Source organism: Neofelis nebulosa, chromosome 13 (genome assembly GCF_028018385.1).
Source record: "Neofelis nebulosa isolate mNeoNeb1 chromosome 13, mNeoNeb1.pri, whole genome shotgun sequence".
NCBI classification, from domain to species: Eukaryota; Metazoa; Chordata; class Mammalia; order Carnivora; family Felidae; genus Neofelis; species Neofelis nebulosa.
The window spans coordinates 65,001,689-65,025,397 of NC_080794.1; the positions used below are offsets into that span (position 1 = coordinate 65,001,689).

The following is a 23,709-nucleotide window of genomic DNA, read 5'->3' on the forward strand; positions in this document are numbered from 1 at the left end:
GTCTCAAAAGACTTTCAAACATACAAAGAAATTTTGTCAATTTGCAGACTGAAAACCTGAACTCATGTCATGGATATTTTTTATCTTCTACATCTGTCAATGAAGAATTGGACTAAATTTTTTTTTTTTTTAAGATTTTTAAAGTAATCTTTACACCAAACATGGGGCTCAAACCTACAACCCTGAGATCAAGAGTCACATGCTCCACCGACTAAGCCAGGTAGGCACCCCAAATCTGACTATATTAAAAAAAAAAAATTCTATCACATGTATGGTGCTCCAGCTATATAGGTCAAAAGTCCAGCATTTATGGTCTTTTTTTTAAAAAGTTTGTTTGTTTATTTATTTATAGAATGTGAGCAGGGGAGGTGCAGAGGCAGAGAGAGAGAGAAGGAATGAGAGAGAGAGAGAGAGAGAGAGAGAGAGAGAGAGAGAGAGAGAGAGAGAATCCCAAGCAGGTTCCACACTGCTAGTGCAGAACCTGATTCTGGGCTCTATCCTACCACCACAAGATCATGACCTGAGTTGAAATCAAGAGTCAGACGCTCAATCAACTGAGCCATGCAGGCGCCCCTACTGTCATTTTTAAACAAAACTGAAATTTCCCCTCTGCTTCATTCTACTGTATGGTACAAATTAAAAATATGTGTGCAGTTTTCTAAACCAGATTTTGTAAATGTCATGGATACAGTACTAAAATCATTTAGTATATACCTGCAAAAACTATGAACATTACCAGTTTATGGAACAGCTGAGAGAATTTAAAGACAATGTAATGATCACAAATTCTTTGCCAGTGCTCATTGGTTCAGGTGAAGGTTTACAAAAAATTTACTATACTGTTATTTTCAACTCAAAATCTTCTTTTTCTTTTATTTATTTTTTTATTAAAAAAAAATTTTTTTTTAACATTTATTTATTTTTGAGACAGCGAGAGACAAAGCATGAACGGGGGAGGGTCAGAGAGAGGGAGACACAGAATCTGAAACAGGCTCCAGGCTCTGAGCCATCAGCACAGAGCCCGACGCGGGGCTCGAACTCACGGACCGTGAGATCGTGACCTGAGCCGAAGTCGGCCGCTTAACCGACTGAGCCACCCAGGCGCCCCCTCAACTCAAAATCTTCTTAAAGGAATGCCTTCAAGTATTCAATAATTAAAATGGAGTGGCAGGAGGAGGGGCAGAGAGAGAGGGAGACACAGATTCCGAAGCAGGCTCCAGGCTCCCAGCTGTCGGCATAGAGCCCCATGCAGGGCTTGAACCCATGAACCATGAGATCATGACCTGAGCTAAAGTCAGACACTTAACCGACTAAGCCACTCAGGTGCCCCCAAAACTTTTCTTTTAATTAATGAGTTAAAATTGAAACTTCAAGAAAAGGAAAAGCTTATTGTGTGACCTACCTGGCCAGGTATTTACGTTAAAATTGAAGCTTTCCATAATATCATTAACACATTTTTCTAATGTGAATCAATATGGATTTTTTTTTTTTTTTTTTTTTTTTGGGACAGAGAGAGACAGAGCATGAACGGGGGAGGGGCAGAGAGAGAGGGGAGAGGGAGACACAGAATCGGAAGCAGGCTCCAGGCTCTGAGCCATCAGCCCAGAGCCTGACGCGGGGCTCGAACTCACGGACCGCGAGATCGTGACCTGGCTGAAGTCGGACGCTTAACCGACTGCGCCACCCAGGCGCCCCATCAATATGGATTTTTTTTTTTTATTAAATTTTTTTTTTTTCAACGTTTTTTATTTATTTTTGGGACAGAGAGAGACAGAGCATGAACGGGGGAGGGGCAGAGAGAGAGAGGGAGACACAGACTCAGAAACAGGCTCCAGGCTCTGAGCCATCAGCCCAGAGCCTGACGCGGGGCTCGAACTCACGGACCGCGAGATCGTGACCTGGCTGAAGTCGGACGCTTAACCGACTGCGCCACCCAGGCGCCCCTGGATTTTTTTTTAAGTTTGTTTATTTGAGAGAGAGAGGACATGCATGCATGCAGGCATGCACATGCAAGCGGGGAAGGGGCAGAGAGAGGGAGAAAGAATCCCAAGCAGGCCCCACGCTGTCAGCATGGAGCCACGAACCATGAGACCATCACCTGAACCAAAACAAAGACTAGGACCCTTAACTGACTGAGCCACCCAGGTGCCTCTATACGGAGTGGATTCTAATTGTAACTGACAGCACTAACTAGCTTCACACACTACAAGAAAATTTTGGAAAATGCTTTGTTGATACTGATAAATGTACAATTTCCTTAACTATTTATGCCATACCTTTTTGAATTTGATATTAACACAGAGTTAGCAAGTTTCCTTAATCTGGACAGATGTAGCTTAGAAGTTAAATAAATTCTAAAAAAGATGAACCAGATTTATCAATGTGGATGCAAATGTTAAAGGGGAATGATTTTTAGGTACTCAATACAGTTATTGGAAAACTTTTAGGTATGTATGGAACAACTTGGGTATATGACTCTTACTTTTTCAACTGTAAATTCTATGAAATCTAAATATAGATCAAATATTTCCAATAAAAATATATCATCTAAATTGAAATGTGTAAGTATAAAATATCCACCTAACTTCAAAGACTTTAAATATATAAAATATACCGAGAGTACAAAATATCTCAGTAACCATTTTTTATATTAATTATAGGTTCCAACAATAATTTTGGGGTATGCTGGGTAAATAACATTATTAAAATTAATTTCACCTGTTGGAAAATAAAGCTATACGCAGCTTATAATATACTTATACTGGACAAGCTGTGTAGACCTTGCTGCAAATGTTTCCCATCTTACTGGTCTACTGGCTCTTTCTGTGGTCTATACTTCAATGTAAAAAATCATTACAGGGATGGGCACCTGGGTGGCTCAGTCGGTTGAGCAACCAACTTCGGCTCAGGTCATGATCTCATGGTTTGTGGGTTCTAGCCCTGAGTCAGGCTCTGTGCTGACAGCTTGCCCAGAGCCTGGAGCCTGCTTCAGATTCTGTCTCCTTCTCTCTCTGCCCCTCCCCTGCTCACGCTCTGTCTCTCAAAAATAAATAAATGTAAAAAAAAAAAAAATTTTTTTTAATCGTTATAGGGAATGCAAACTGGTGCAGCCACTCTGGAAAACAGTATGGAGGTTCCTCAAAAAACTAAAACTGGAACTACCCTATGACCCAATAATTGCAGTACTAGGCATTTATCCAAAGGATACAAAAATGTTGATTGGAGGGGTAACATGCGCCCCAGTGTTTATAGCAGTGTTATCAAAAATAGCCAAATTATGAAAGAGCCCAGATTCCATTGACTGATGAATGGATAAAGAAGATATGGTTTAACAGATGTTGGTGAGGATGTGGAGAAAGAGGATCTCTTTTGCACTGCTGGTGCGAATGCAAACTGGTGTAGCCACTCTGGAAAACAGTATGGAGGTTCCTCAAAAAATTAAAAATAGAACTACCCTATGACCCAGCAATTGAACTACTAGGTATTTATCCAAGGGATACAGATGTGCAGTTTCGAAGGGGCACATGCACTCCAATGTTTACAGCAGCATTATCGACAATAGCCAAAGTATGAAAAGAGCCCAAATGTCCATTGACAGATAAATGGATAAAGAAGATGTGGTATCTATACACAATGAATATTACTCAGCAATCAAAAAGAATGAAATCTTGACATATGCGACTATGTGGATGGAACTAGAGAGTATGATGCTAAGCAAAATTAATCAGAGAAAAATAAGCATCATATGACTTCACTCATATGAGGAAGCTAAGATACAAAACAGATGAACATAAGGGAAAGGAAGCAAAAATAATATAAAAACAGTGAGGGGGACAAAACATAAGAGACTCTTAAATATAGAGAACAAACAGAGGGTTGCTGGAGGGGTTGCAAGAGGGGGGATGAGCTAAATGGGTAAAGGGCATTAAGGAAGACACTTGTTGGGATGAGCACTGTGTGTTATACACAGGGGATGAATCACTGAATCTACTACTGAAATCACTGGTGCACTATATGCTAACTTGGATGTAAATTTAAAAATAAATTAATTTAAAAAAGACGATATGGGGGCACCTGGGTGGCTCAGTCGGTTAAGCGGCCGACTTCGGCTCAGGTCATGATCTCGTGGTCCGTGAGTTCGAGCCCCACGTCGGGCTCTGTGCTGACAGCTCAGAGCCTGGAGCCTGTTTCAGATTCTGTGTCTCCCTCTCTCTGACCCTCCCCCGTTCATGCTCTGTCTCTCTCTGTCTCAAAAATATATAAACGTTAAAAAAAATTAAAAAAAAAAAGATGATATGGTGTGTGTGTGTGTGTGTATATACACACACACACACACACACACCATATATATATATACACACACCATATATATACACACACCATATATATGTATACACACACACACACACACACACACACACACACACACATTGGAATATTACTCAGTGATCAAAAAGAATGAAATCTTGCAATCTGCAACAACATAGATGGAACTAGAGTGTATTGTGCTAAGTGAAATAAATCAGTCAGAGAAAGACAAATATCATATGATATCTGGTGAAGGAAAAAGAAGATAAAAACAAAGAGAGAGGCAAACCATAAGAGACTCTTAAATATAGAGAACAAACTGAGGTTGCTGGAGGGGAGATGGGTAGGGGGATGGGCTAAATGGTTAATGGGCATTAAGGAGGGTACTTGTTGGGATGAGCACTGGGTGTTACATGTAAGTGATGAATCACTAAATTCTACTCCTGAAACCAGTATCACACTATATGTTAACTAACTGGGATTTAAATTTTTAAAAAAATCATTATAATAATGGGGTCCTGGAAAATTAAAAACACTAAAGGTTGAAATTCCCTTCAAAATGTTTAGTCTTTAGTGAATAAAGAAATGATGTATTTGATAGATTGCTGCTGATACTAACAGGAAGAATTAAAACTGAACTGAGGGGCACCTGGGTGGCTTAGTCAGTTAATCGTCTGACTTCGGCTCAGGTCATGATCTCATGGTTCGTTGGGTTCGTGAGTTCAAGCACCGCACTGGGCTCTGTGCAACAGCACGGAGCCTGCTTTGGATTCTCTGTCTCTCTTGCTCTCTGCTCTCTCTCTCAAAAATAAATAAACATTAAAAAAAAAAGAAAAGGAAAGAAAAGAAAAGAAAAGAAAAGAAAAGAAAAGAAAAGAAAAGAAAAGAAAAGAAAAGAAAAGAGAAAAGAAAAGAAAAAAGAGAAAAGAAAAGAAAAGAAAATGTTAAAAAAAAAAATTGAACTGAGCATCATCTCTGGAATTTACTACCAAGGGAAAACAACCTCACTAAACTCACTCATTTTAGCAGGTGTTGTGTTTTTTTTTTTTTTTTTTAACATTTATTTATGAGAGACAGAGTATAAGTGGAAGAGGGGCAGAGAGAGAGGGAGACACAGAATCCAAAGAAGGCTCCAGGCTCTCAGCTATTAGCACTAAGCCCGATGTGGGGCTCGAACCTACGAACCGTGAGATCATGATGTGAGCTGAAGTTGGACGCTTAGCTGCCTGAGCCACCCAGGTGCCCCTTCTAGCAGCTTTTTGTAAAGTCCATCAGGTTTTCTACTTGGACAGACATGTGGCCGGAGAGTGAAGACAATTTATCTCTTTCTTTACAATATAAATAAATGCCTTATGTTTCTTTTTCTGGCTAGAACCTCCAACACAATGATGAATAGAGGTGGTGAGAGCAGACATCCCCACTTGGTTCCTAATCTTAGGCAAAAAGCATTCAGTCTTTCACCATTAAGTATGATCGCTACACCAGACTTCAAGCTGTATTACAAAGCTGTAATCATCAAGACAGTATGGTACTGGCACAAAAACAGACACTCAGATCAATGGAACAGAATAGAGAACCCAGAAATGGACCCACAAACATATGGCTAACTAATCTTTGACAAAGCAGGAAAGAATATCCAATGGAATAAAGACAGTCTCTTCAGCAAGTGGTGCTGGGAAAACTGCACAACATGGAGGAAGATGAACCTGGACCACTTTCTTACACCAGACACAAAAATAAACTCAAAATGGATGAAAGACCTAAATGTTAGACAGGAAGCCATCAAAATCTTCAAGGAGAATGCAGGCAAAAACCTCTTTGACCTTGGCCGCACCAACTGCTTAATCAACACATCTCCAGAGGCAAGGGAAACAAAAGCAAAAATGAACTATTGGGACCTCATCAAAATAAAAGGCTTCAGCAAAGGAAACAATCAGCAAAACTAAAAGGCAACCAACGGAATGGGAGACTTAATAAAGGTTATTATTATTACATAATAAGGTTATCAGATAAAGGGTTAGTATCCAAATTTGCAAACGACATATCAGATAAAGGGTTAGTATCCAAAACCTATAAAGAACTTATCAAACTCAACACCCAAAAAACAAATAATCCAGTGAAGAAACGGGTAAAAGACATGAATAGACACTTCTCCAAAAAAGACATGCAGATGGCCAACCGACACATGAAAAAATGTTCAACGTCACTCATCATCAGGGAAATACAAGTCAAAACCACAATGAGATACCACCTCATACCTATCAGAATGGCTAACATTAACAATTCAGGAAACAACAGATGTTGGCAAGGATGCAGAGAAAGAGGATCTCTCATGCATTGCTGGTGGGAATGCAAACTGGTGCACCCACTCTGGAAAACAGTATGGAGGTTCCTCAAAAAATTAAAAATAGAACTACCCTATGACCCAGCAATTGCACTACTAGGTATTTATCCAAGGGAATGCTGTTTTGAAGGGACACATGCACCCCAATGTTTACAGCAATACTATCAACAATAGCCAAAGTATGGAAAGAGCCCAAATGTCCATCGATGGATGAATGGATAAAGAAGATATGGTGTATATATATATATATATATATATATATATATATATATATATATATATATACATACATACACACACATACATACATACAATGGAGTATTACTCGGCAATAACAAAGAATGAAATCTCGCCATGTGCAGCTACGTGGATGGAACTAGAGGGTATTATGCTAAGCGAAATTAGAGAAAGACAAAATCATATGACTGCTCATATGAGGAGTTTAAGATACAAAACAGATGAACATAAGGGAAGGGAAGCAAAAATAATACAAAAACAGTGAGGGGGACAAAACATAAGAGACTCTTAAATATGGAGAACAAACAGAGGGTTACTGCAGGGGTCGTGGGAGGAGGAATGGGCTAAATGGGTAAGGGGCATTAAGGAATCTACTCCTGAAATCATTGTTGGCCTATACGCTAACTTGGATGTAAGTTAAAGAAAATAAATTAAAAAAAAAAAAGTATGATTGCTCTAGGTTTTTCACAGATGTTCTTTATCAGGTTAAGGAAGTTCTCTTCACTTGCTAGTATGCTGAGAATTTTGAATCAGGGTTAGATGTCAGATTTTGCATTTCCCAAATGACTATAAACAAACAAAAATCTCAAAAAAGAACATACTTCTACATGTAAATACTATCTCTGGAAGCGTACTCAAGAGGTGGGGAAAAGGGTTTCTTTTCTCTAGGATAAAGCCCTTGCTTGAAAGATCAGACAGAAGGAAGAACATCAGTCTCGACCAAAGTCAATGGCCCCTAGACTCTAGTGGGTAAATGTGCTCAATACTCCTGTATTGAGTTTTGGTTTAGTGCTGAGAGTGGCCTCTTCCTTCCTGGAGTGACCTTCATGACTGCACAGGAGAGAGGGAATGCTTCAGAAACTCTCCAGAAGCAAATAATGGATGGTAAGCAATAGTCTGTCATCTCTTGGAGCTTTTCAAATGAAACACAGCTACCCTGGTCACATTCTATCTCAGGTACAACGTGATTGTACCTGGGCCTTCAGATGTTCTTCCAGAGTCTTAACTGCCATGCCATCCCCCCTATGAAGTCTTGTCATGTGGTACTATCTATTAATGCAGGTCAGGAGGTAAAGGCACAGAGACGGTTCACAGGAAACACATTATAAGTAATCACAGACTAATTAAGAGTTGGCCAAAACAGACCTGCATTTCCCACCTGGATGGAGTGCTGCGTATCTACTATTGTACAGTCAGTAAATTACCCCTTAAGTCCCTTTTGGACAGAAAGGGCATAAAAATTCAGTATTAAGGCATGATACACTGCCGCCATAAGCTTTATCTCATAACGTTTCATTTATCCAGTCAAAAATTGTATATGCTGTCTTATGATTTCTTTCCCTACTAAAAGCTTTCCTTTTTTACAAGGTTACAACTTTTTAAATCGCTACTTGCTACACCCTGCAAGTACTGGTGAACGTGCCAAGTCAGAATAAGAATATGCTACTTGACATAGATGGTGATTTGAGAAAGTCCTATTTCTGATTAAATTAGTTTATTTCAACCCTAAGCAATATGATTAGAGTTCTGCTCCAATAGCACACTTCATCTAGTGTATCTGCATTATTTATCACACTAGGAGGAGAAGAAGGGACAGATTTTAAAAAACAGGGATACAAATCAATATGAGGTTTTCCACAGATGCAGTCTTGGTTGGGGAGCACAGCAGCCCCTTCAGGTCCAGTGCTGAAAATCATTTAGCTGAAAACACTGAAAGACCCAGCAATGTTGGCTCAACAAGTCACTCCGGGAATCAGCAGCTTGCTAAATGTAATCTGCCTGCTCTCAGTCAGAATGATGGCCACACATCGGCTCGGGGGTAGTCAGCATGTTAGCACACTAAGCTGCAGCCACATAGCTGTACTGTTATTGCTATAAGTAGTGCAATAAGTCTACCACCATATAATTTCTGCCACTATATAATTTCCCCCACTGGACTATTTTTAGGGACAGTGAATAGATTATCAAATAGTCTGGCATTCAGGGAGGTGCTCCAAGTTGGACATGAGAAGCAAGCACGATAAACACAGTTCAGATCACTGGAGACATGGGGGAAAGAGAGGAAAGAGGCATAGCAGCCATCAGCAATGGCTCAGCATTTGTGGTTCACCTATCCCTGGGTCCCTGACATTGTACAAACCTGCTTTACAAAACTCATAGCATGACAAAGCTTCTTGCTCCAGTCCAAAAGCAGAGAGGCGTGGAAGTTGTCTCGGAGATTAGCTCTGGGACAGAAATATCTGGGCACTATGTAGGTCTAACAACAATTCCACAGTGGGAGGGCCCAGACAGAGCAAGTAAACAAAACCTAAAACTAAATCCACACAACCTCAAATAATTGGATTCAACTCATAAATTGGGCAAATGATCCTCTTGTCTATGTCTCATGGCTATCAACAAGGTCCAAGAGCTCCTTATCTATGATTTCTTTTTCAAAACAATCTTATCAGGCCACATGTTTAATTATGCTAACATCCAAGGAAAACCACCACAACCCACCCTCCCTCTGCTTCCACTCAAAAATGAATAAAAACTCTTGGAATTTGGAAGCAACATGAAGAAAATCCAAGTCCTCTAATTGTAGCTCCTGTTACTCAAATTGTTTTCAATAAGTTGCCACATGAAAAGTATGGCAGCAATGGTCAAAAGCTAAGTTTCCTACCCTTCCTTGTGAAGACATCTTTTTTCTAATTAAAAACAAATTTTTTTTAATATTTATCTACTTTTGAGAGAGAGACAGAGAGAGAGCAAGCATGAACGAGGGAGGGGGAAGAGAGAGAGGGAGACACGGAATCTGAAGGAGGCAGGCTCCAGGCTCTGAGCCCGAACTGCAAGATCATGACCTGAGATGAAGTCCCACACTTAACCGACTAAGCCACCCAGGTGCCCTTTTTTTTTTTTTTCTAATTTTTAAACTAAGGTATAATTTGCATACAGTAAAATTTACCCTTTTTAATGTCTGATCTACAAGTCTTGAAAAATGCACACAGTCATGTAATCAAACACCACAATCAAGATACAGAACTATTTCATCACCCAAAAAGTTCCTCTGTGCCCTTGGTCCCAACCCTAGCCCCTGGCTGATCTGAATTCTGTCCCTACAATTTTGCCATTTCCAGAAAGTCATATATATGGAATCATACACTATGTAGGCTTTTTTTCTTTTTTTAAGATTTTATTTTTAACTAATCTCTATACCCAATATGGGGCTCAAATGATCCCAGGCTCACAACCCTGAGATCAAGAGTCCCAAGCTCCACTGACTGAGCCAGCCAGGGCTCTGCTATGTAGCCTTTTGAGTCAAGTTTCTTTCATACTGTATAAAGCAACTGAATTCATACACGTTGCTGTATGTATCAGTAGTTCTTTCCTTTTTATTGCTAAGTAGTATTTCATTATATGGGTAGACAAGTTTATTTATTTAATCCCTAGTAGAGGGTCATTTGGGTCGTTTCCAGTGTCCAGAGAATGTGTGGATAAAGCCACTGCAAACATGTGTTCAATCCAAGTTTTCATTTCACTTGGGTAAGTACCAAGAGTGGACTGCTGGAAGACCTACTTTTGAAAACATCTCCCTGGGGGCACCCGAGTGGCTCAGCTCTTGATTTTGGCTCAGGTCATGATCTCATGGTTCATGAGACACAGCCTGCATCGGGCTCTGCAGTGACAGCAACAGAGCAGAGGCTGCTTGGGATTCTCTCTCCCCTCCTCTCTCTCTGCCCCGCCTCCCCACTAGTTCATGTGCATCGCCCACGCTTTCTCTCTCTCAAAATAAATAAAACTTTAAAAAAAAAAAAAAAAAAACCTGCCTGGTTCTATGCATGTCATTTCTACAAAGCAGATATGCATTTTCCCAATAGAATAACTGTGATGCTTCTCTCCCGGGTCCATCTATATCATTTCTCCGCCCTCCTGGGTGCAGGAAATATCTCCAAATCAGGATCACTTACAAACTTCATTAACAGTGTTTATACTTTCAGCCCTGGATCATTAATAAAAATGTTAAATATGCCTGATTTCCTCACTGGCCCCCTGCAGCAGCCTAGGGAACAAACTCTTTCTACCCCCACACACTAGCATTTAGCTTTACACTTGTTTTACACCACACATTGCATCAGTAGCTTCTCCTCTATATTCTTAATCACTTTTCAATTGAGCCAAGAATCTTCAGTATATCACCTTTAATAATTACAGGGAAACCAAGCAGAGCTCTTCCTGACTCGTTTGCAGTTAGTGCACTTCCTGCAAGTCACAGATACAGACAAGGATCGGTAGAGAACACACAAAATTTGAGGTCTTACTCTTTAATACCAGCCTAAAAGCTACACAGGGCTTCATTCTTCCTAAGATAGTATCCCATCCCAAAAACAATCTTTCAAGTATATGCTGTATTAATTAAACTAGAGAAGAGAAAAAAAAATGTCAGCATAATTAACATACAAAGCAACAGTATGGCCTAATTAATCACCATGAAGAGCAATCGAATAAAATACTATGCATTTTTATGGAGCAATTTAATCTGGCAAGTAATTAATCACAGAAACACTAAGCAAAACAAATGGATTTCCCTTTAAGGAAGTCGCATTTATCATCTGTAATGTATCCCAAACTCTAATTTGTTATCCTGACTCAAAATTATCCAGGAGACAATGAAATGTCAGCCTTAGTAGAACACTGATTTCTGAAGAAAAAGAACACCGAGCTTTTCAAATCAAATTACAGTCCCTTGAACACCCAAAGAGCTAAGGGTTATGGGGCTGAGGTACATGTCAATAGGCATGGAGGTCTTAACCACAAGAGTTCTAAATCTAGGTCAGTTTAGTGAAATCCATAAATAATTGCTAAATGACTCATGAAAAGAAAACAGCACTAGGAGTGACAATTGTGGGTCACAGATATTACCAAAACCCAAGGAGAAGATCCTTAATAATTGACAACAGGGGCAAAGAGAGCTTCTGATTTCAGAATAAGCAAAGGGTAGAGGGGGATGCACGTATCACTGCAGTGAAACTTAGCTCAAAGAAACCTTTACTCCATCCTTCTCTCCTCTCCCTCCTTTCTTCATTCCTTCTTTAAACAATGACCCATTTTCCCTAGGCCCCAACAGCTTCACCAGTCTGAAGAATACCAACAGGCTGATAATTCTGAATGCCTTCAATTTTCTTCCTTTTTTTTTTCAATGTTTTTTTTTTTGTTTTTTTTGTTTTTTTTTTTTGGGACAGAGAGAGACAGAGCATGAACGGGGGAGGGGCAGAGAGAGAGAGGGAGACACAGAATCGGAAACAGGCTCCAGGCTCCGAGCCATCAGCCCAGAGCCCGACGCGGGGCTCGAACTCACGGACCGCGAGATCGTGACCTGGCTGAAGTCGGACACTTAACCGACTGCGCCACCCAGGCGCCCCTGAATGCCTTCAATTTTCAAAGACAAAGTGATATACACTAGCTAAGAAGGTATAAGAAAGTTATCTTCTTATCTCCTCCTTCCCAGCCACCCTCTCTGCTTGGCCATGTTTGAGACCAGAAGAACTGCCCTTTTCTTTGCAAAGGAAGCTCATGGCACTTTAAGTCTTTCCCTTAATATTCCCATTTCTAGCTTTTTTTTTTTTTTCTTTATTTATTAGTCTTGAAAGGCTCTCTTTCTCTCTTTTTTTTTTTTAAGCAAACTCCTATAAGTTAAAGCACGTGACAGAGTCCCAGGCATCTGCTGGCTGTATCAAAGTGGTTTTCTCTTTACTGACCTGCTTGACCTCCAATGATGGATCCCATGAAACATTCAACACTTATTCAACTGTACAGAGAAAGTCATGCTTTTCACACTTCACCCTGACTATGCTCACAACTTGAGAAAAGCTGTTGTAGAGACCCTATTTGGCCTAGGGCATTTTCCTCTAGATTTTAATCCTTACCCTCCTCTCCAAACCTTTTTGCTCTATTATCCCTGGCTTGCACCTATGACCTGTTTCTGAACTCTTACACTCTAGCCTTCAGTCCATTTCTCTTTTGGAGAGTCTGACTGGCACTTTTGTTCAGTGATTCTCTGAAATGTGGTCTCTGGATTGTTCTATGGGTTCCCTCCCAACAGTAAGTGAATTAATATTCATCAGCCCAACAGTAAAGGAATTAATATTATTCCCAGCCCATTCCAGATCAGGCCCAGCCAGTATCCTGAATACCCACTTGTCTAAAAGAGCAGAACTCTGTTTATAGATCTATGTTGAACAGATATTCAATGAACACAGGCACTGTGTTATGGAGTTAGACATGGATGCTGCCTGCCTTCAAAGAGCTCACAGCCTAGTAAAAAAGATACACAAATAGTTATTACTGTAGTATGGATAGACCTGGCTCTAAAAGCAATGATCAACATGTACTATTTCAGGAGGTAAGCTGACAAGCTGGGGAAGGACATCTAAGGCAGGGAGGAAACGTGTGTGTGTGTGTGTGTGTGTGTGTGTGTGTGTGTGTGTGTGTGTGTAGGGTCTGGAGTAGGAAACTGTTTGTCCAGACAACTATAAGTGTCATTGTTTTGTCCAGAGAACTCTATGTGGTCTGGCATAGCTGTGGTGAGGACACAGAGTCCAGAAAGCATATTAAGAATGGAACTATGGGGTGCCTGGGTGGCTCAGTCAATTGAGCATTGACTTCAGCTCAGGTCATGATCTTGCAGTTTGTGGGTTCTGTGCTGACAGCTCAGAGCCTGGAGCCCGCTTTGGATTCTCTCTCTCTCTCTCTCTCTCTCTCTCTCTCTCTCTGCCCCCCCCCCACTTGTGCTTGCTTGCTCTCTCGCTCTCAAAAATAAATAAACTTAAAAACATTTTTTTAAAAAAAGAATGGAACTGTATGCCATGCTACAGAGATTAAATTTTATTCTGCAGGTATTAAGGGAGCCAGTGAAGGGAATGAACACAGGAAAGAGCAAGAGAAAGAGAGGCACAGAAGATAACAAGTAAGACTAGAAGGTTAGAGAATCCAACTGATAAAGAAATGGGGAGAATAAACTGTGTTATATTTACAAAATAAAATACTACTCAGCAATAAAAAGGAATGAACTACATATACTAGATCTTTGCACACCCATGTTCATAGCAGCATTATTCATAACAGCCAAAATGTGGAAACAACCGAAATGTCCACCAACAGATAAATAAACAGAATGCAGTTTATACATACAATGGAATGTTATTTAGCCTTAAAAAGGAAGAGAATCCTTTCATATGATCCAACATGAATGAACTTTGAGGTCATTATGCTAAGTGAAATAAATCAGTCACAAAAAGACAAATACTGTGTTGATTCCACATATAGGAGATATCTAAAGTAGTCAAATTCATAGAAACAGAAAGTAGAATGGTGGTTGCCAGGGACATGGAGGAGGGGAAATGGGGGGGGGCTGTTTTTTAAATGGGTATAGAGTAGATGAAAAAGCCTTAGAGATCTATTGTAGAACAATGTGAAAACACTTAATGCTACTAAACTGTATACCTAAAAACACTTAAGATTGTAAATTTTATATCTTTTTTTTTTACCAGAGTTCAAAACTGTCTAAATTTGGGGGGCCCTGGCTGGCTTGAGCAAGCGACTCTTGATCTCAGGGTTGTGAGTTTGAGCCCTATGTTGGGTGCAGAGATTACTTCAATAAATAAAACTTAAAAAAATCATAAAAATGTTTATATTTTTTAAAAAGGAATGAAATAAGGGGCGCCTGGGTGGCGCAGTCGGTTGGGCGTCCGACTTCAGCCAGGTCACGATCTCGCGGTCCGTGAGTTCGAGCCCCGCGTCGGGCTCTGGGCTGACGGCTCGGAGCCTGGAGCCTGTTTCTGATTCTGTGTCTCCCTCTCTCTCTGCCCCTCCCCCGTTCATGCTCTGTCTCTCTCTGTCCCAAAAATAAATAAAAAACGTTGAAAAAAAAATTAAAAAAAAAAAAAAAAAAAAGGAATGAAATAATATACACAACAAAGTGGATGAATTTCAAAAACTTATTGAGTGTGAGAAGAGAGTCACAAAAGAGGATCTTCTATATGATTCTGTTTACATGAAACTCAAAAACAGGAAAAACTAATTTATGGTGAAAGAAGTCAGAAAAGTGCACAATTCTGGGGAAAAGGAGAGTCACGAGGCACTTTCTGGAGCAATGGGAAGGCTCTAGGTCTTGAACTGGATGGTATTACAGAGGTATATATATACGTAAAAAGCTGTCCAATTACACACCTACGATTTTGCATTTTACTATATGTATAATTAAAATAGAAAGGTTTTCAGTGAGTTGGTAACATTCTATTGATTAGCCTGAGTGGCTCACAGATATTCATTTTAGGATCAAGCTTTATAACAAATACAAATTAATATAGTACTTTTTAGAACTTATCAAATAGTTCACATTTTTCAAGTAGGAAATTAATTCCGATTAAATGGGCAAAGGAACGGTCTTTAATCCATCCCTATCTGAATCCCAATTAGAAAATTATCCCATAAGGAAGATGATGCACAGTCAAAACCCTAGTCGGAAATCTTTCACTCCCTTCTACCCAGACTGAGTTCCAACTACAGGTAAGCGATCCTGCTGCCTTTTCAGGGATGTCACCAACATAAATAAAGGAAAGGGGAGATCAATGAGAACCACTGTCTCTGGAACTTCCTTGAGACCGAGAATTTTCATTATATGAAAATAATGTCAAATGAGAGAGAAATTAATGTTTTTTGATGTTCAGGGCAGTGAAAATGCATTATTGCACCCTGTGTTTGACATCCCCCTCACATGTTATTGGTTTTAAAAGAAATTATATGGAAACCAATTAGAACAAAAAATCTCATTAAACCTCTTACAATTGAAGCCCACTTTGCTAGAGCATGCACAATATCTGGGCCCCAGGGAGAAATGTATAATCGAGGTAAAATTAATCAAAACCTACACATAAAAAGAACAGCAAGAGACAGTTTAAGAAGAAAATCTTTCTTCAGTGTTAGAAATTCCTGAAGTCTGATCACTGAGTGCATAATTCTGCTTATTATTATCTTCCACTCTGTAACACTATATATGTAATTAGGCTGATATCACAGTAAAATGACAGTAAAATGCAGACACAATTCATTTAACAATTAATGTACTGAAGCTAAAAATTCTTACCATGTCATTAATTGCCTGCTTAAAACGCTGCCTCAGTTTCAGTTTTAGATGATCACACACCTTCTTTAAGAACCCAGGGGAAAGGCAATGCACAAGGCAAGGCTTGTTTAGAGGAGAAATAGCAGGCAGCAGTGACTTTCCTTCTCTCCCTATGGACCCCAACTCAGAAGAGCCTTTACTGTGACCACCAAGCTTACTACTAATTAAAAGAGAAAACAGTAAAGAGCATCTTCTTTCTCAGTAAAGCTTTCCCACCTACCCTCACTCCAAACCGCCTCTTCAATGTTCTCTGTTAGGTTTTAATTTCTCAATATAATAAGAACTAACGCTTGCAACCATCTTTTTTTCCTTCTTTTTGTTTTCTTTTTTATGTTATTATTTTTTAATTTATTTCAACTGGTAAATTCCCTCTTGGGGTTTTGGGAGAGTAGGAGGACAGAGGAAGACTTGAACCATTCTATGAAGATTGTTGTCTCTGATTTTTCTATAAAAGGATTTTATTTTTCTAGTCTGGCCCTGGCTGATGATTCCCCACCCACAGTTTTTTCTTCACAAATTTATTCTTTACAAAGAGCTTTGCAGTTGATTCTTAAGGAGGTTTTTTTTCCCCCAGTTTTTGAGGCCATTTTATATAATAGCAGCAAGCCAAAACCCAAAAAGGAGAGAAAATATTCCCAAATCATCCACCAAATCAGTAGCAGAGTCAGGATTAGATCAAAGCATCTGGACAAAAATTTAGAAGGCATAGTTATCAAATGTGCTGATGATACAAAGCTGCAAAAGAAAACCAATACACAGAATGACATCATCAGGACTCAAAAAATATCCCGATAAACTAGAATGATGAGCTGCAATGAACAAGATATATTTAATAAGGATAAAGAGTGGAGCACCTGGGTGGCTCAGCTGATTGTCTGACTCTTTATTTTGGCTCAGGTCATGATGTTGTGGTTTGTGGGCTCAGCCCTGTGTTGGGCTCTGAGCTGACAGCAGAGAGCCTGCTTGGGATTGTCTCTCTCTCTCTGCCCCTTCCCTGCTTGCTCTCGCTCTCTCAAAATAAATAAAGTTAAAACAATATAGTAAGGATAAAGAGTTTCATTTAGGTTAAAGAAAAGTTCAGGGGTGGCTGGGTGGCTCAGTTGGTTAAATGTCCAACTCTTGATTTCGGCTCAGGTCATGATCTCACTGTCTGAGATGGGTGTGGAGCCTGCTTAAGATTTTCACTATCGGGGCGCCTGGGTGGCTCAGTCGGTTAAGCGTCCGACTTCTGCTCAGGTCATGATCTCAGGGTTTGTGAGTTCGAGCCCCGCGTCAGGCTCTGTGCTGACAGCTCAGAGCCTGGAGCCAGCTTTGGATTCTGTGTCTCCTTCTCTCTCTGCCCCTCCCCAACTTGTGCTCTGTCTATGTCTCTCAAAAGATAAATAAATGTAAAAAAATTTTTTTTTAATATATATCTAAAGGACAATCACAGTATGCCAGATATTTTAAAAACCATGACAAATGAATAACAACTGAAGGAAGAAAGGATAGTACAGAAAGGCAGTAGTATACATCTTAGCCCTTTGAAGAAGTTAATATATAGAAGACAGAGTACATTTTTTGGTGTTGCATCTAAAGGTTCAGGTTATAAAGAGGAAGATTCCAACATGAGGAAAAGATTCTCAACATTTTTACAAAGATTTTATTTTTTTAAGTGATCTCTACACCCAAAGTTGGACTCGAACTTACAACCCCAAGATCACAAGTCACATGCTCCACCAACTGAGCCAGCCAGATGCCCTATGATTCTCATTATTTAAAAAACTGAATAGTCTATATCCTAAAGTATTAAGCACTATTTTCACTAAGTATTCAAGGAGAGGCAGGCTGTGACCCCAATAAGTGAGATTTCTGCTTTGGGAAGCAGACCAGAGTAGATGGCGTCTTCAGTTCTTTTAGCTTTTAAGGTTCTGTGATCCTGGCACTGCTAATCTGTAAGATCAAAGTCCCATAGAAAAGACGAAGTATGGTATGTGGTATCTGGTATAAATCTGAGAATTTAATTGAGTGATTACGCTCCTACGGAGCCCAAAACACTCCTCTTTTTGTTCACAATAATCCAAAGAAAACTAAAATTTCACCTACTGAAGAGAAGCCTGTTGGGTTTGCTGACCAGGATGATATATTGTTACCCAATTATAATAGGTTCTAGAACCCACTAACAGATTAACAATCTACTGTGTTCTACGGGGTTAGAATATCTGAGTTATATGACCAGAGTTCCAGCCCAATTTTTCGGAAAGAAAAATGGAGAGAGAAAATTAAGGGATAAGGTGAAGAACTGCCCACAATTTTAAAAGACTTTTTTAAGTGCCCTAGATGTTGGATGGAAAAAGGAAAGGAATTAAGGATCTAAATTATGCCTATTGATCCCATTTGTGGCTAGGATTTATAGAAGTTACATTTAGAAACCAGCATTTGTGAGGGGCACCTGGGTGGCTCAGTCAGTTAAACATCTGACTTCGGCCCAGGTCATGATCTCACGGTTCATGAGTTCAAACTCTGCGTTGGGCTCTGTGCTGACAGCTCAGAGTCTGGAGTTTGCTTTGGATTCTGTGTCTCCCTCTCCCTCTGTCCCTCCCTCACTAGTATTCTGTCTTTCTCTTTCTCAAAAATAAATAAAAACATTAAAAAAAATTTTTTTTAAACCCCAGCATTTGTGAACTAAGTCATGATTAAGTGTCTATACTTCCTACCTAGCGAGAGTTCCTTTTCAAGAAGAAAAAAAAAAAAATCAACCTTTTCTCAAGTGAAAATGAAACTTTTTGTCTTACCTTGGGATCAATGACAATTAGGGAGCAGCACATCCCTAAAGGACCAAGGACAGTTGTACCAGCAAAAGCAGGCCATCTCCAGAGAGCCAGAGAAGGAGAAGAGCTGGCTGGGAAAGAGCAAAGGCCCAGGAGTGATAGCTAGGCTTTGGACTGCTATAGACTCTAGCCCCTTCCCAACCCTCTGACCCAATTATCTAATGAATCAACTGGAAATACCTTTCTTTCTGACCTACTAAAACAGCAGTAATTCTAGGTCATCTTGACTGCCCCTCTGGTTCTCAACTCCTAGCATTTAGAAACAGATGTAAAGACAAGGAAGCAGTGACAGAAACAGAAGAATAAAGAAATGCTCCTAAGACCAGAGGCTTCTAAAGAAAGGATCTCAAGTCTATCTCACACAAATATACCACCCTTTCGCTTACTCATTCTTTCTCTCTCTGAATCTCTCTCTTCCCAGGTTTTTGATGCTTACATAATAAGAAACTGGAGAAGGCACAGGGTAGGATCTGCTGATTAAAAGACTAGCAGAATAAAGGACATATGTCAGATGGCTCATCTCCGAGAGCCATAAAAAAGTTAATGCTAAGTTTAAAAACCTAAAGTTAATTTACCACACCACAGAATTATAGGAAAGGAGATCCAATTAATTACTGGTGGCACAAGCGCAAACAACAGGACTTTGCTGTGTATATACACATTTAGAGAAACAGAATGTTGAAGGACTGTGGACCTAAAAAGAGGAGAGAATTTGTTTTCCTACCACGTGGGGGCCATTCACTCACACACCTGGGACCAAGGACTAGAACACTCTGGAAGAAACTGCCAATTTCACCTACAACTGTCTGCTCAGTATCAAGCCCTTTCAACTTACCTCAAGGCCCAGGGCTCTTAATTACCTCTAGTCACCCAGAAACAGCTCCTCTGGTATCACTGGCTCGGTCACAAAAACAGTCCCTCCAAACCACCTCCAAAATGTTCAAGTAAGTACTTGCCATAATTCATTAAGAAAGAGAAAAATAGGGTCACCTGGGTGGCTCAGTCAGTTAAGCATCCAACTTCAGCTAGGTCATGATCTCACAGTTTGTGGGTTTGAGCCCCATGTCAGGCTCTGTGCTGACAGTTTGGAACGTGCTTTGGCTCCTCTGTCTCCTTCCCTCTCTGCCGCTCTGCAGCTTGCGCTGTCTCTCTCTCTCAAAATTAAATAAACATGAAGGAAGGAAGGAAGGAAGGAAGGAAGGAAGGAAGGGAGGAAGGAAGGAAGGAAGGAAAAAAAATATCATGGCGCCTGGGTGGCTCATCTGTTAAGAATCCAGTTTTCAATCTCAGCTCAGGTCATGATCTCAAGGTTTGTGGGTTCAAGCCCCATGTCAGGCTCTGCGCTGATAGAGCAAAGCCTGCTTGGGATTCTGTCTCTCCCTTTCTCTGCCCTTCTCTCTCTCTCTCTCAAAATAAATAAACTTTTTTAAAAAAGAAGAAAAAAAAGAAAGAGAAAAACATCAATGTAATTAACAAGCAAAAAGACTAATTGTTTTCCAAAAGAACATTCAAAATAAGGTCACCAGATATGTATAAGATCTCTTCCAACTAACTCACCATTTACAAGGTTCCTTAAGTTGGCTATTCACATTCCTATAAAACCCAGTGTTTACAAAAGTTGAGGCCCCACACCTGGGAGGCCTCAATTGACACTCTCAGAGCATGCACCTGGGGCCCACTAAGGAGGTCCTGTTTTATAGTCCAAGAGCTTGATTCAGGACAGAGGGCTGAGCTCAAGGTTGGCTTCTTTGCTCCTAGGAGTCATATGCCAGAAATAGTCCCTTATCTGCGTAAATAAAAACAGGCCACAATTAGCAGCCCCTACCTTGGTGGGAGAAAATGAGATGCAAAAGATGGACCACAGGACAAGATGATTTTCCACAAATCAACACTGACTCCAGACATAAATGAACACACCTTCATCCATTCCACATCAAACTACTGTGTCCTTCTCTCAAAATTACATTTACCAATTAGTGCTATTCCTTTTGCACCATACTCTTTATTTGTTACAAAGCTCAACATGCAAGCATCAAGAGACAACGAGCTCAATATATTTTGAGCCATAGGCTATCAGCTCACCGAAGAATGGAGCAGGATCTAGAATGCTGTGTTTAACACCCACCTGTGACAGAATCTCTTAACAAACAAAATGTTTCTAAACTCTAAACAGACTATTTCCCCATTCTCACCTAGTCTTAGCTCCAGACATGATAAAGTAAATAAAATTAGGGTCCTGTTTCTAATGCATCCTTACTTTCTCAGGAAATACATGAAATTCTCCTTTTTAGTGTGCTTTTGGCAAATAAAGTTCACTGAAGTGAGTGTTGCATGTGTATGTTATTTAGAGCTACAGAAGAGTTATGTTTCTGTATCTCACTGGAATTTAGTATAATCTAAACAGTTTGTGATTCCAATAAGTTAAGATGTTTATGTATATGGTAAACCCTACAGCAACCACTAACGAAGTAACTAAAAGAAACAGTGAAAAAAAATCATTAAAGAAATCAAAGTGCTACATTGAAAAATATTTACTTAATGCAAAAGAAAGCAGTTAAGAAGGTGCAGAGAAAAGGCACCTGGGTGGCTCAGTTTATTGAGTGTCCAACTCTTAATTTTGGCTCAGGTCATACTAGGGCCATGGGATGGAACCTGCTTAGAATTCTTTCTCTTTCTCTCTCTCCCCCCCCCCCCCGGCCCTCCCCCACTCATGCTCTCTCTAAAATAAAAGTTTTTTTTAATTAAAAAAAAAAAAGTTGGGGCACCTGGGTGGCTCAGTCAGTTAAGCGCTGGACTTTGGCCTCTGGTCATGATCTTACAGCTCGTGAGTTGGAGTCCTGTGTCAGGCTCTGTGCTGACAGCTGACAGCTCAGAGCCTGGAGCCTGATTCAGATTCTGTGTCTCCCTCTCTCTCTGCCCCTCCCCCACTCACACTCTCACTCTCTCTCTCTCCCCCAAATATAAACAAACATTTAAAAAAATAAAAATAAAGGTACAGAGGAACACAAATTCATGAAACACACAGCAAACTAGAAATGAAATGGCAGACATAGTTCAATTATATCAACAACAACACTAAACGTGAGTGGAATAAATAACCCAATCAAAAGGCAGAGACTGTCAGACTAAAGTAAACAAGATCCAACTATATGCTATCCACCAGAGACACATTTTAGATTCAAAGATACAAATAGGTTGAAAGTAAAAGAATGAAAAAGGTATGTCATGACAGAAATAAAAGCTGAGGCAATTCAACAATAAAAATTGGGTACTAGAGCCCATGGCCGCCACACCACTGCCTGGCAAACCAGCAAAGCGGAAGCCCTTTAAGCTCCTAGGAATTTTAGATGTGGAAAACATTCCCTGTGCATGGGATTCAATATTGTATGGTTCATTAGGATCTTCTGTGGGTGGCCTTGGGCATTTTAGTAGAATTAGAAGATCATGTGATGTTGGAGTAGGAAGATTTATCTTGGTGGCTTTAGGAAGCTGGTTCCATTTTAAGTATAATTATGCAAGGCTAAAAATCGAGAAAAGAATTGCCAGAGAAGGAACTAAAAATAAGATTTTATATGAAAGTACCCACCTTGATCCTGAAAGAAAACAAACCAACAGCAACAGCAGAAATCAAGTAGTCTCAGCACAGAAAACCCAAATACAACTCACTGGAGTCAGTGTGAACAAAACTGAGGTCAATTCTATTAAACCTGGTATGTACCATAAGGCTTTCAGTGAAGTAAATAATGTTATGTGTTAGTTATAAATAAAATAAAATAAAAACCTAATAGAAATTGGGAGACTTTAATACCCATTCCTTAATAATGGCTAGAACAACTAGGCAGAAGATCAACAAAGAAACAGAAAACTTGACCACCACTAAAAATCAGTTAAACCTAACAGACAGCTAGAAAAGAATAGCAGAATAGATATTTTCCTCAACAGCAGAATAGATATTTTCCTCAAGGACATATGGAACATTTTCTAGGATAGATAATATGCTAGGCCATAAAATAAACCTCAAAAATTTTAAATGACAGAAATAATACAAGATATATTCTCTGATCAAATTTCTTTTTGTTGTTGATTTTTAATTTCATTCTATTGTGGTCAGAGAATATACCTTGTATTATTTTTTTTTAATTTATTTATTTTGAGAAAGAGAGAGAACATGAGGGAAGGGCAGAGAGGGATGGAGAGAGAGAGTCTCAAGCAGGCTCCACACTCAGCACAGAGGTCAATGGGGAGCTCAATCCTATGACCCTGAGTTCATAACCCAAGCTGAAATCAAGAGTCAGATGCTTAACCAACTGAGCTACCCAGGCATCCCCACCCTATATTATTTCTACCATGTAAAATTTATTGAGCATAACATATAGACGTGTTGTATAGACTTGTCAATCATTATATTGTACACCTGAAACTAATGTAACATTGAGGGTTTTTTTTTTTTTTATGACGTTTAAGCCTAAAATAAGCAGAAGGAAGAAAATAATAAAGAGTAGAAATTAATGAAATAAGGAATAGAAAAACAAAAAAGAAAACCAATAAAACCAAAAGCTGGTTCTTTGAAAAGATCAACAAAAGTGACAAACCTTTTAGACTGATAAAAGAGAAGAAATACACATTCCTAGAATCAGAAATGAAAGAATATTACTACTCACCTTACAGAAACACTAAAGTATTATAAAGTACCATTATAAACAACTGTATGCCAATAAATTAGACAACTTAGATGAAATGGACAAATTCTTAGAAAGACACAAATACGGAAACTAGGGGCGCCTGGGTGGCTCAGTCGGTTAAAGAACTGACTCTTGATTTCCGCTCAGGTCGTGATGTCACAGTTT

At 39.6% G+C, this 23,709-nt stretch overlaps 1 protein-coding gene and 1 pseudogene across 2 annotated transcripts in view; one reads left to right on the forward strand and one right to left on the reverse strand.

The window, feature by feature from the left end:
• The window catches only part of ARMH3 (armadillo like helical domain containing 3), a 171,607-nt gene that overhangs the window by 52,048 nt on the left and 95,850 nt on the right, over positions 1 to 23,709 (reverse strand). The window lies entirely within an intron of this gene.
• Positions 22,143 to 22,323, forward strand: LOC131493271 (cytochrome c oxidase assembly protein COX20, mitochondrial-like; annotated as a pseudogene).